The 14,279-nt window shown below is 25.5% G+C and overlaps 1 long non-coding RNA gene across 1 annotated transcript; it reads right to left on the bottom strand.

The window, feature by feature from the left end:
- Positions 1-96: 96 nt before the first annotated feature.
- LOC132930647 (uncharacterized) lies at positions 97-2,162 on the bottom strand. Its single transcript, XR_009662258.1, has 3 exons — positions 2,026-2,162; positions 1,782-1,881; positions 97-216 (listed from the first exon to the last, which is right to left on the bottom strand). It is a non-coding gene; the product is annotated as an uncharacterized LOC132930647 (long non-coding RNA).
- Between the last annotated feature and the right edge of the window lie 12,117 nt (positions 2,163-14,279).

The raw sequence follows: 14,279 nt of genomic DNA, 5'->3' as shown, positions 1-14,279 counted from the left end.
AAGAGTATATGCTAAAGTTGACCAATTCTCTCTGTATAAAAGTTAATTATTATCAATCTAAATGCACTAATATCAATGTTATAATAGTTGTTATACTTGTATGTTAATATTTTCAAACAAATAACAATAAATGAATAACCTTGAAGCAATAAAGACAACTGATGAGCCGATTTTGATTAAGTTTAGGGTTGTATCTAATCCCGGTGTCAAGTAGGCCTATTTTAGTAAAATATAATACAACAAGTGGTTAAATAATATATGTACTATCTTTTAAAAAGGTACTTTTCATTTGTATTTAAATAGAGATAAAAATACATCAACTTAAAAAGTATTTAAACACAAATACTCATACAAATATATTTGTTTTAACTCAGTGATCAATACTTTTTACTGATATTTTAGCTTAAAATTCCACCATTGAGACCACAGACTTATTTTTACTGTATATATTATAAGAGTGTAATTTTAGTGTATATAAATATCAGATAGCTATTGGTAGCATTGATACTTAACAACTAATTTTTAGCCTAAGCACTTGATACTTGCTGTAGAGCTATCTTACAACTTATGAGCTAGGTATTATATATTATTGTATTTCATAGACTTAATAAAATAATATTTCATATTTTATGATATAAGTGATATAACTCAAAATTAATATTGTTTATCTGTATATAAATAATTCCAAGAATGACGTCTGCTGCTGAGTCCGTATATTTTAATTAAATTACCAATTAATTTTTAAATTTTCTCATTAGAATAATCTTCATGCACACATATTGTAATGTACACAAAACCTATATCCCGTGATCGATCATTTATAGTTTTCAATAATTCACGACACATTATATCTAGGCTTAAACAAAAATTATCAATAATATTTTGCGTTTATTTTAGTAAGTTGAAATAAAATAAAAAAAAAAAATTTCAAAGATTTTTCTTTTGAGTATTAAAAATATTGACGTTTCAACATTTTAATTTCATTAATCTCCTGATTTTTAATATTTTTTCTAGTTTTGAGAAGCCAGCCGTACGAGCTCCGAGGGCTAATATAATGATTGAATGATACCACTGTCATACTAAATATTTCGCAGTTTTTTCGAAACTAGAAAAAATACTAAAAAATTAGGATATGAATGAAATTAAAATGTTACTACTAATGGACACTGTATAGCTACGGATACATTCAAAAATGATATACATAGGGTTATTTATTAAATACAAAGTATTAAAACTAGTTACTACCAGATATCTAATTAATTTTTATAAATAATAAAACTAATACAAACATTTATAAAATTAAAAATAATAATGTATTTTAAAAACTGATGGAAAATGTCAATTATCAGGTAACTTAAGTTAAAAAAAACCCAATTTTTTATATTTTATAATGAATCGTGTGTTTAAAATAAAACATTTATACTATGTACTTTGTATATGATAATATGTGGTCCAAATTAGCGTTATAGTAGAACTTTCTAACGTCAATAAAAAGTCAATAAAACTTTTGCTTTATACCTATTACTTTTTTTTTCATTTGTAGAAAATTGTTTTTAACTATAAAACATAATCAAATAATATATGTTATTGATATAATGACTATCTGTGTTATTGTATTATAATATAATATTTTAATATATATATATTGACTGTATAATTATTTACAATTGGCTCACTGGCTTGTATAAAATATTTTCATTTCATCAACGACATATTCTACTTTATCAATAACATGCATTACTTAATTAATATTATTGTATAAATTTAAATAAGAAACATACCAGAATGAATAAGTACATCAAGATGAAGAAATAGAATGAATCCGTTGCAACGGAAAATAGAATTGTTGGTCTCATAATAGAATAAAATAATTTTATTTTCCTGAAAAAATTATAGTGTATATATGATTAACATCTCTTATTTGAATTAATTTTTAAAATACATTTTTGAATAAAACATTTTTTTCATTATAATTTCAGTATTTTTTTTTTAAATGGCATAAATTTTAAATTTCATACTCCTTACCAAAATATTTTGTTGTCAGTTTTTCTATAACATACAAATAAGATTTCTTAGGAGTGGTTTGTTAGAATGATTTGATGAGAGAGTGAAATGGCGGGAATACCTCGGACAATTTGACCCAATTCTTGATTCATCCAAACGTTAAATAATTTAAAATATATAACTATTAGGCAATCTTTTGAAATTTTAATGTTTATTAATAAAAATGTTTAAAAAATATTTTGCTTTGGAAAACCAAATTAATAATAGATTTTGTTACAAAAAGTACAAATCTAAAAAACATAAACGATAAAAGTAGTATAAAAATTACAATATATTTCATAACTGTTGTTTAATAACGAAATCAAATTATGAAAAAACAAATGTACAAAAATACTCTTTGGGGTTGTGATTGTTAATTGTTCAAATTTGTTTGAATTTAACAAGATTTTTGCAACTAATTTTTATATACCTACATAAAGTTATCCATGTTTTTTTTTTTAAGAAATACTTACAAATTAAGTTGTAGTTGATCACGTAGAATTGATTTTAATTCTTTATAATAGTCTGCACCTAAAAACATAGAACTATTTAACTAATAAAATTGTCATGAAATTTCAACTTTGATAAATGTGCATTTTAATATTAACTTATGAAGATGATTTTTTTCCGCATGCTAGGTAAAAATGTGTACTTGTTTCACTTGAACATTAATGTAAAAGTATGTATAACATTATTATAAGTAATAATACGTTAACATTCGTGGGTGGATGTAGTTGGAAGGAGAGAGAGACTTAATTAGGTACCTACTTTAAATATATAAATGATCTATAAGTTATAAGCAGTTATGTTCATTAAAAAAAAGTGGGTTGTTCTAAATCGTATTGGTTTTTTGGATTAGCGTTAGGTCTTTGTTAATTTTGAGTGTTCTCGATAGTTCGATAACTACTGTATCGCGATTTATAGTATCATACAATTTGCTCCAACGACCTATTTTCAATTTGATCTATACCTATAACTTATTATAGGTTCCTATTTTTTTTTTAAATGCTCATAGCGATAGTGATTACTTATATGGTTATGCTATCAAACGATCGAGAATTATTACTACTCAAAATTGACAAAGAAATTATCAGTAATCCAAAAAACCAATACTATTGTGAACGAGTTTTTATGTGCAACGTTACGATATCATTTATTTTGCTATTGAAAAATTCAGTTCTTCGTATTTAGTTTGACATAAATTTGGGATCAATTTTAGTAATTACAACTTAAAACAATCATAAACATAATAATAAACAAATATTTACCTATAATAAATATTTAACTAGTTACCTATGTTGTGGCGTATTTTCAATTTTTTCTGGGGGGGGGAAGGGTCTAATAAATCCGACAAAAAATGTATTTGATTTATCAATATTGGGCGATAAAGAACGTTTTTTTGTTGTATGTGGTTCAAGAATTTGTAATGTTGGAGATTTGACTGTCTGATCTGATGGACACGCAACTGGTGAAATAATAAATTATTTCAATGGACTTTGTTTTATTATATTATTTAAAGAACATATTTATTTCAATTCCAAACAATAAATAGATACAAGTATACAACTATAAAAAAAAATAAAAAAATAAATTTGAAAGTATTTATTAAATAATTATTTAATGTTTTGTCAAATATGTTTTTATAATATCACAAATCAGAAACCAATTTATTTAAAAATAAATACTCTATATTAATTCATTTTATACAAAAGGTTAGTTAAAAACAAAATCATTGCATTTGACGATTTGCAAGACGATTCTGTGCGATACCTATACATTTTCTATCAGAGACATATTTTATGAACCGACACACAATATCACAGAGACATAGAGTACAGATAAAGCTACAGATAGATTTTTAAAGAATAAATAATATGATTTTGTATTTAAAAGTTTAGTATGTATATAATATAGGTTATACGAATATTAATATATGCCTCGCAGCTCGTAGTTGAATATTAATAATTTATTCTCAGTACACGTTGACAATTAATATTACTTCGATAGCAGTTTAATATGTTGTCAACTTCGTGTTAATACGTAAAAATAATGAAATGTTAAAATTGTAGAAATATGACATTATGACAACAGTCGTCCATATCACTCGCTTATCTCTGGACAGAATATAAATATTACGTAGGTAAACATGGTCCTTAATGAATACTAATTAGTAATTGGTAATAGGTACATACAATACAAGGAAAAGTTTAGTTACGCGCGGTGGCGGGTTTTTGAGTGTTCGACCGCGTCCGTTGGCTAATTTTAAGCTATATTTTATATAAATATTTTGTTCACGGGAATAAATTGCATCGTCCGCGCGTGCCTACATAAATCGGGGTTTCCAAATATGTAAGAATTTTTGGACCCCCCCGTAAATACGCCACTGTATCAGTTATAGCGAAATGACGTAAGTTAACATACATAAATTATTTTGATAAATTACTTTAATTTTAATTTTTTACAAATTACATAATATATTGATATGTATGAATGTTTGTTATTTTCAATTTTATGAAGTCTGCTTTATATCGTTCAATGACAACTATAAAATTGTACAACGTTGGAAAAAATTAAAAACGAATATCATCCTTATTCATATTACTATAAAAATTATTTTATGTGTTCAAGACAGTGGCGTCATTTCAGTTTTTGAAAGGAGGGGACAAAAGTTTTGACCAGCCCATAATAATAATAAAAAAGAAACCGCTAATTAACAATTACATTTTTATCTCAATACAAACAGCCTTCTTACATAATTTTATACTTATACTAGTTAACAACTAAACTCTATAGTAGTTACTATCACCGTTATCCCGTTATCAGAGATAATCATGGTTACTCTAGGCATAAATAACATATTTTTTTGAGAGGTAATAATGACTAAATAATAAATATATAATATGAAGAGGGATACCCAATATTACTTATAAGGCTATAAGGCTTTAATTATTAGTATTAAGTATAAATTGTATACTCAATGCTATTAGCTACTATATTGATGACTTATTTTGAGGGAAATTTTTCCACAATTTATGTCCTATTTGCGCCAAATACAAGTAAAAAGATATTTACAAAAAATAAAACAAAACATACAATAAATTATGAAATATTTATTATTAATTTATGTTTTTTAGGAGTTGATTACATGTTAGGCAATAACAGAGTATCCTCTAGTTTTAATAGCTCCAAACATGTCAACAGCTGGATTTAATTCATAGATTTTACACAGTGTATAAGGAAAAAGGAATGAAGACTTATGCGAGCGCAGCGATCAGCTTATTAGTCCCCTCTAAAATTAAATTGAATTTTCAACAATTTTTAAATGTAACTATAACTAATAAATGTTTAATATTATAGTGTTGTATTAATGTTTTTTACGTTTACAATGCTTAAATATCTTACTTATTTGAGGTTTATCTTCGTATCCAATATTATTGAACGCATTAATTAGTACATCTTGTTGGGAAATTCTAGCTGAACAAAGTGAAATGAATAAAAAGTCGAACATTATCAAAAAGTACATTGCTAATAATCCTATCGCTGTTTCTAATAAGTAAAATATTACGATATACTGATTATACGTTTTTGTGGTTACGTCAAAACACAAATTCATAACGTTCTTGGCACGAATATTTGAGTTTTCTAAATTTGATATTTCATTAAACACTAATGGAAATATAAACCATTGTATGACGACTGCGACCGAACAAATTAAGTAGTGATTTGTAAATTTTATAGTTTTATCACGATGTTTGTACAATACTTCGCCATATTTAGAACATTCTTTAGTCGTTAAAAAATTAAATTGCGTTATTTTAAATAGATCTAAAAATCTGTCTCTGTCATTGAAGCATTTGAATAACTTCCAACACGATATATAAACGTGAATACTTGTGTAGAAAATTAAAACGTAATCAATGTTGCTAATAGGATTGCACTTAGTAGAAAATGATGTAGAAATTCCGTAAGATTGAATACATATGGTAATCACAGCATACACAATATAAAAAAGCTGGTGAATGTTCCATCTAAAAATCTTTATTCCTTCACTAGAATCAAATATTTGGTAGAATTGAAGTTGCTTAAATAGTTTCAAATTGATTATAAAATCTTGTCCATTAAATTTATCCATCGCATATGTGATTTAATTGACCTAAAAAAAAAAGAAGTAAAGTTTTATGAGAAATTATTTGTATTTACTACACCGTATTAAGTAGATACTTGCAATATATAAAATAACTATATGCACTTAAATAACTTTCAATTTTTGTCAAGCTAATGAGGTTTTCAATTCCAAAATAGATGATCAATTCGTATTAGTCGTTTCATAAGTCAAGTATTTAGGGATATTGTTTTCTAGTAATTTGTATTTTGCTGAACACTTACACACGATATATGACAAAGCTATACGACAAGATAATTAGAATTTAGAATTTAATGATAAAATAAGTGCCCCAATGTTCTATATTTCGCGTTAGTAAGATCTCAACTAGAATATGGATCAGTGATTTGGAATTTATACTATAAAAGTTTAGTAGAAAAAAATTCAAAAACGTTTTCTTTGTGTATTATGATAGAAGTTACATAGATCAGAAGAGAGTTTAAATGTTACCTATTACTAAAGAATTCAAATTGGAAAATCTAGATTTGAAAAGAATCTTTTTTGATGTACTATGCATTTAAAATATTTTTAATTGTAAAAAAGAGGCTTTGAAGTTGATACCGATTAATGTTTTAAAGTATTTCCTCCCTCTGCAAACTTGTTATACCTATACAACGATACATCGGTGCACTTATGGGAAAAAGTTACAACTAAATAGATTATGAACATTATTTAACGAGTTAAGGATTTTCATTATTTTTATGATTCTGAAATCAAGTTAAGGTCAATAATTTTTCATTTGTGTTTCATTTTGTCTATTATTACAAAATGTATGTATTTTTTTTGTCTTTTGACAAAATATAATTATTAGATTTATTTGTTTGTAGAAAAAATAAAGTTTAACATGAACAAAATTATTTTTGAAAGTTATTATGTAAATTAATAGGTTTAGACAATAAAGCAGTAATTTAATTTAAATAATAAAAAAATCAACACATCTATAAAAACAGGGCAACCAAAATTTTTTAAAAAATAATAATGATCGGAAAGTTTAAAAAAATAGTTTTGTCTTATTTCGGTTTTTAATTGAAAAAAATTATACTCATACCTTGTATTATAAGACTGTTAGCAATATCCACGATGATTTAAAAGTTTACAGCGACCACTGCCTCAAGTCTTAATGTGTTATGCAACGGTCATCACAGAAGAATGTGTAAAATTGGCATTATCATCAACAATAGTAAAACTATACAATTCATAATGCACGCAATAAATATATATGATTGTCAAGTCTACATGTATTATATCATTGATTATAAATATTAGTGGGTATTTATAATCAATGATCATATATAAATATTAAAAAATAACGAGGAAATGGGTATAAATTTACTTTTTTATTATTTACAATAATTATGATATACGGTACGCCGAATGAAAAAAAAAATAACTAATACGTCCGAAGACACGCAAGAAAAATGCATTTAATACTTGACTTGCAGTATGTTTAATATATAATTTAACTATCTGTTGTTAAAATATAATTGAGCGGTTGACTTTTACCTTTTGGTAGTTTTTTTTATAATGGTTTTTAATAGGGCTTGGATTTTAAAGCATGATAAACAATAAAAGAGTCACACAGTTATTTTAATGAATCGTATAACATTGCGAAGTAAATACATTTTTCGTAATAAAATAAATTATTATTTAATGGTTGCGTACAATATGACATATTAACAATTGACAATATTGTGGCGATAGTGCGATGCACAGTGCACAGAAAATATCTGTTTATACAATATGATAAAGTAATTTATCTTACCATAGCCATCGTTTCCAGTTCTAAAGATTGTGAAGAACTAAAGCTATTTATTGGTTATAAGTTGAATACACTTATTTAAATATTCATTGCTATACATAATAATTACATATAGTAGCCGAGACTTTGTGGACCTTTTCTATAAAGTAGATTTAAGACATTTTTTAACAGCCTTGGCTACTATGAATTGTACAAATGTAACTTAACGTTTAGACGGAGGTGATGATTGTAAATTCAAACTATTATATCTTTTCCCCAATTGTACTCTTTTTCTATGAAAATGCTGAATTCCACTGATTAGATTTTTTTACTTGTATAATAAATATAAACTCTACCAATATTGTTTCCAACGCTTCCTGTTTTCTACACGTGTGTGTCCATTATTTGGGGTATCGAATTTTTCTTGCGTTGTCGATTTATATTCGACAAATAGGCTACTATTTGAATGGCACTAGTAATATTCTTACCAAAATAATTAATAATATTAATTTGTGAAATTAAATGCTTTTACGTGAATCTGAAAAATATTTAGTTTTCACGTAAAGTGAACATTTATTCCTTAATTGTGCAAACAAAACTTTAGAGTCTATGATTTTTTTTTTTATATAAAGAAGCAAATTGTACATTTTTCAAAAGGATTGTAATAAATAATAATAATGATCATAATTTATTACTACTCGCTTGATGTGACCATATTTTATATAACACGGCGTTTCGGGTATACAATATCGATACACGTGCATGGTTATTTCATAGAATAAGATCAACATTGGCTACGTCATTGTGTTTATGGCAATAAAAAATTATAATTTACAGTGATTATTTATATTTTTAATACAAAACGGATGTCATATGTCTTATTTTTATTTATATTTACATAATACGTGATGCACGTTATCTAAATTTGCAAGAAATATTATATTTTATAAGTAAAAATAATATTGATTAAATGAAAAAAATATGTCACAATTGATATAGTGCTAATAATGATTAATTAAAGATAAGGCAGTATATAAAATTTGGGATATTACTTAATATTTATGTGTATAATATTTTATAAAGTTAAAGATATTCTTTGGTTTTTTTTTTATTTTTTCATACTTTTCAACCATTTGTGATTTGACTGTGACAAACAGTGATAAATATAAATTATACATTATTATCAAAATAAAAATATTATATTTTACTTGGATCATTGTTTTTAATAGTTCACTTTTATTTCATTATTGTTAATGGATTTTGAATTACAAATTTGTGAACAATGAATATTGTATATATTTCTTTATATAAGATACATATAAGGTATTATTTTTAGTTTAACTGTTTTCTAATAATTGTAAATTACTAATAAAATTTATTTTTATAATTTTATAGTTAGCTTTCTATTGTTATATGATATTGTATAAAATTTCAAACTGAAAATGTGTATACTATATATGTAATATGTATATATATATATATAACACTAAATAGTATAAACATATTAAAGTGATATGATGTTTTAAGTTTTAAGACTCATGTGACTTGTGATTTTCTAAGTTAGTGATTTTCAACAAAACGGGGACCATTTTGAAGGACGTTGACAATGGTCAAATGATCCATTTTATCAGTGGATTTTTAAATATTACTTACAAATTAAGTTGTAATTGATCTTGTAGAATTGATTTAAGTTCTTTATAATAGTCAGTACCTAAAAACATTATAGAATTATTTAACTAATACAATTGTCATGAAATTTCGACTTTGATAAATGTGTATTTTAGCAAAATATTAACTTATGAAGATATATTTTACTTCATACTGAATTAAATTTGCACTTGTTTCATTTGAACATAAAAATAAAAGTATATAATATACCATTATTAAGAGTATTAATACATTTAAATTATATGTATATGATCGGAGGGAGAAAGAGAATTAATCACTATAAATACATAAGTAAACATTTGTCATGAACATTAAAAAAATAGTGAATCTTTCTCATCAATTTCAGTGGTAAGTATCTTTACATAGTATGTATCAGTGATGATGAAATGGCATACGATAACAAACTATAAACATTTAGATAGATTTCATTAATTTTTTATTTTCACATACCACAAACGTATATTGATTACGTATAAAAGTATTTTCAATTTTGTTAAGTTTGATGAAAATCGTTCAATAACTGTTATTAAATTTGTAACTTTGGAAAAAAAAAATAAAATTTTTTCATTCATATTACTAAAAAAACAATGTAAAAAGTATTTTATAAGTGTTCAAAATAATTGTTATAATATAATTTCATTGATTTTGCACAGTGTTTAAGGAAAAGTAAAGAAGACTTATTACGCGCACGCAGCGATAGACTTTGTCCTGTAATAGTGTAAATATTTAAATAGATTAATCCACTGTAAAATAAAATCAAGTTTTCACCTATTTTTAAATGTAATTATAACAAATAAATGTTTAATACTATAGTGTTAAATTAATGTTTTTTTACGATTATAACGCTTAAATACTTTAATTATCTTACTTTTTTGAGGTTTATCTTCATATCCAATATTATTGAAAGCATTAATGAGTACATCTTGTTGGGAATTTATAGCTGAACAGAGTGAAATTAATAAGAAGTCGAACATTACCAATAAGTATATTGTAAACAATGTTATCGTTGCTTCTATTAAGTAAAATATTACGATATACTAGCTGATTATACGTTTTTGTGGTTACGTCAAAACACAAATTCATAACGTTCTTGGCACGGACATTGGAGTTTTCTAAATTTGTTATCACATTAATCAATACTGGAAAAACAAACCATTGTACGACGACTACGGCCGAACAACTTATGTAGTGATTTGTAAATTTTATAGTTTTATCACGATGTTTGTACAGTAATTCACTATATTTAGAATATTCTTTAGTTGTTAAAAAATTAAATTGCATAATTTTAAATAGATCAAAAAATCGGTCTCTGTCATTCAAGCATTTGAATAACTTCCAAGTGGATAGATATATGTGAAAAATACAGAAAAAAAATAAGAAATCGTCAATGATACTAATACGTTTGCACTTAGTAGAAAATGATGTAGAAATTCCGTAAGATTGAATACATATGCTTATCACAGAATACACAATATAAAAAAGCTGGTGAATGTTTCATCTATAAATCTTTATTCCTTCACTAGAATCAAATATTTGGTAGAATTGAAGTTGCTTAAATAGTTTTAAATTGATAACATAATTTTGTCCATTAAATTTATATTTACTCGCACCTTGTATTCTATGATTAATGGCGATGTACACAAATGTTATAATCATTTACAGCGACCAATGTTGCAGAACTTAATGTGTTATGATTATGAAACTGTAAATGACGGCAGTATGTGAAAGATTGATATTATCACTAGTAACAGTAAAATACATAGTACTAACACATGTAATGAATGCATAATTATTAGTTCCACATGACGTATTATTTATACATTGAAAAATAACGAGAAAAAGGGTACAAGTTTACTTTTTTATTATTTATAATAATTATGATGTACGTAAAATTACTAATACTTCTGAAGACACGCAAGAAAATTGCATTTAATATTTGACTTGCATTATGTCTAATATATTATTAAACAGCATCTTGTAAAAATAATTGACTGTTTGACCTTTACCCATATAGACAAAACTTTAAAGTCTATTGTCTGTTGTTTTTTTTTTTTATGCATTAGAAAAATATAAATTTTGTAAAATTATTGTAATAATGATTTAGATTTTAGACTATACTCACGTGATGATGTGGTCTGATTTTAACTAACACGGCGATTCTCGTATATAATATACATGATACATGCGCCTGATTATTTCATAGAATAAGTATAATAAGTAGTGCTCTACGTTTTATTACCTTTGCACTCCGTTGCCCGTATAAAATGCACTCGTGTTAAATATTAGTTTCCCATTGCTGTCATTTAGCGTGTTATTCCCTAGCACGTATACCTGATAATTGTTGTCCATGGTTATTTAGCCGCTGTGACCTTTCGGTGCTAGACTCTCTTGCTACGGTGTTTCTCAACGGGGGCGATATCGCCCCTTAGTGGGCGGTGAACTAGTTTTTGATGGTAGGGGGGTGGCGAGAGTGTTCACGCAAAAATGTTGAACATATTGTAATCTAAAAATAATATTTAAATATTTGATCTTCTATATTATATAATAACTATCACTTATCAGTCACTAATAGGTACTATGTTGAGCAATGCACAATAACTTATCTTTGATTGTTGATAAAAATATTATCTTTGTTAAAAATTGAACTTAATGTAAAAAAATTTGCTAAAATCCTAAAAAGCTGAAATAGATTTTAGTTTTCACGTAAATTGAATATTTATTTCTAAATTGTGTAAACAAAACCTATTTTCTTTATATAAGTCTATTGTCTGTGGTTTTTTTTTTATATAAACAAGAAAAACGTAAATCTTGTTACTCGCGTAATAATGTGACTTTATTTTATGTAACACGGCGTTTCGGGTATACAATATTGATACATGTGCGTGATTATTTCATAGAATCAGATCAACATATTTGGCTATATTAGGTTCATAGTGTTTAGGGCAGTGTATCCCAACGCGGGCATTACCGCACCCTTTGTGGGTATTTTTTAATTTAAAGTGGACGTTTTCTGGGGGGGGGGCGCTTAATTTTCATTTGCATTTTTATCGTTTATAACTGAATGCGTAGTAAAAAAAACTAATTTAAAATACCAAATGTAAGATACAGAACTATGTAGGTATAATGTTTTTGGACTCTTAAATAATATTAACCTCGTGGAAGTCAATAGTCAAATAAGTATTTTTTGTTATTATTTTATATTAGTGTTCTTCTGGTATTTTTTTATTTTTTCAAACTTTTTAATCACATTATTAGGAACAGTGATAAATATACATTATACATTAATGCTATAGTACTTACTTCTCAATAACATAATCATTGAATGTTTACACAAACACCACAAGATTATATTTTTTATTTAAATTATTATAATTTTGTCCATTGAACTTATCCTTTACATGTGATTTCATTGTATTTATAAAAAGCATATATGTACTCGCACCTTGTATTATATGACTAATATCGATGTACACGATGTTTTAAACGTTGCAGAACAAAATGTGGTATGAAACGGTAAATGAAAGCAGTATGTGAAAGATTGATATTATCACCAGTAACAGTAAAGTATATAGTCCTAACACATGTAATAAATGTATAATTATTAGTTCCACATTGAGTATTATTTATGAAAAATAACGAGAAAAAGGGTAAAAGTTTACTTTTTTATTATTTATAATAATTATGATGTACGTAAAATGAAAAAATTACTAATACTTCCGAAGACACGCAAGAAAATTGCATTTAATATTTAAATTGCATTATGTTTAATATATTATTAAACAATATCTTGTAAAAATAATTGACTGTTTGATTGAGATTACTCACGTGATGATGTGGTCTGATTTTAAGTAACACTGTGTTTCGCATATATATTATACATGATACATGTGCGTGATTATTTCATAGAATAAGTATTGCTCTACGTTTTATTACCTGTGCACTACGTTGCCCGTACATAATGCACCCTTGTTAAATTTAGCTTCCGTTTGCTTTCATTCAGGTTCTGAAAGTGTTTTTTGTGATACGATATAGGCGAAAAAGACATAAGTAGGTATTATCATCGAAAAAGAAGAAGAAGATGAAAGTATACCAAATTGTCTTGCTTATGTAGATAGTTTTGATTTATATATTATATTTGTGGATTCATCATTAGAAGTACATTAATACAATAAACATCCAATTTATGTTCTCTATTACTAGGGTGAAGTCAGAAAATTATTTTTTCAGTTAAAAATCATGTATTTAATTATTAGGGCCCGAATTTAAATGCACTTAAAACCATACAAATATGCTCTAAAAATAGTAAAAACTGCCCTTAAAAAATTCATTTCACCACAAAAATGACCTTAAAATGCCGTATATTTTTTTTATTCAATTTGTAATTTATAAATTAGCTATAATTATTATTTATTATTTTATTAAAAAAAAAAAAACTGAAAATTTGAAATGATGACTTGATGCTGATTGCTGACACGCATATGTTTTGGCCGTTTTGAGGAAATATTATTCATTCTAAACATACCAAAATATATATTAAAATGTATGTAAAATTAAAATTCTAAATAAGCATATTGTACTTACTAAATTTTGAGCGTTACATTGAACAATAATATATTGTTTAATATGTTCAAACTCCAAAGATCTTCTATAATCCGAAAGAATATTTTT

This window comes from Rhopalosiphum padi, chromosome 4 (genome assembly GCF_020882245.1).
Source record: "Rhopalosiphum padi isolate XX-2018 chromosome 4, ASM2088224v1, whole genome shotgun sequence".
Classification (NCBI taxonomy): domain Eukaryota; kingdom Metazoa; phylum Arthropoda; class Insecta; order Hemiptera; family Aphididae; genus Rhopalosiphum; species Rhopalosiphum padi.
The sequence above is the reverse complement of the archived record's forward strand: the minus strand, read 5'-3'. Positions and strand labels throughout refer to the sequence as shown.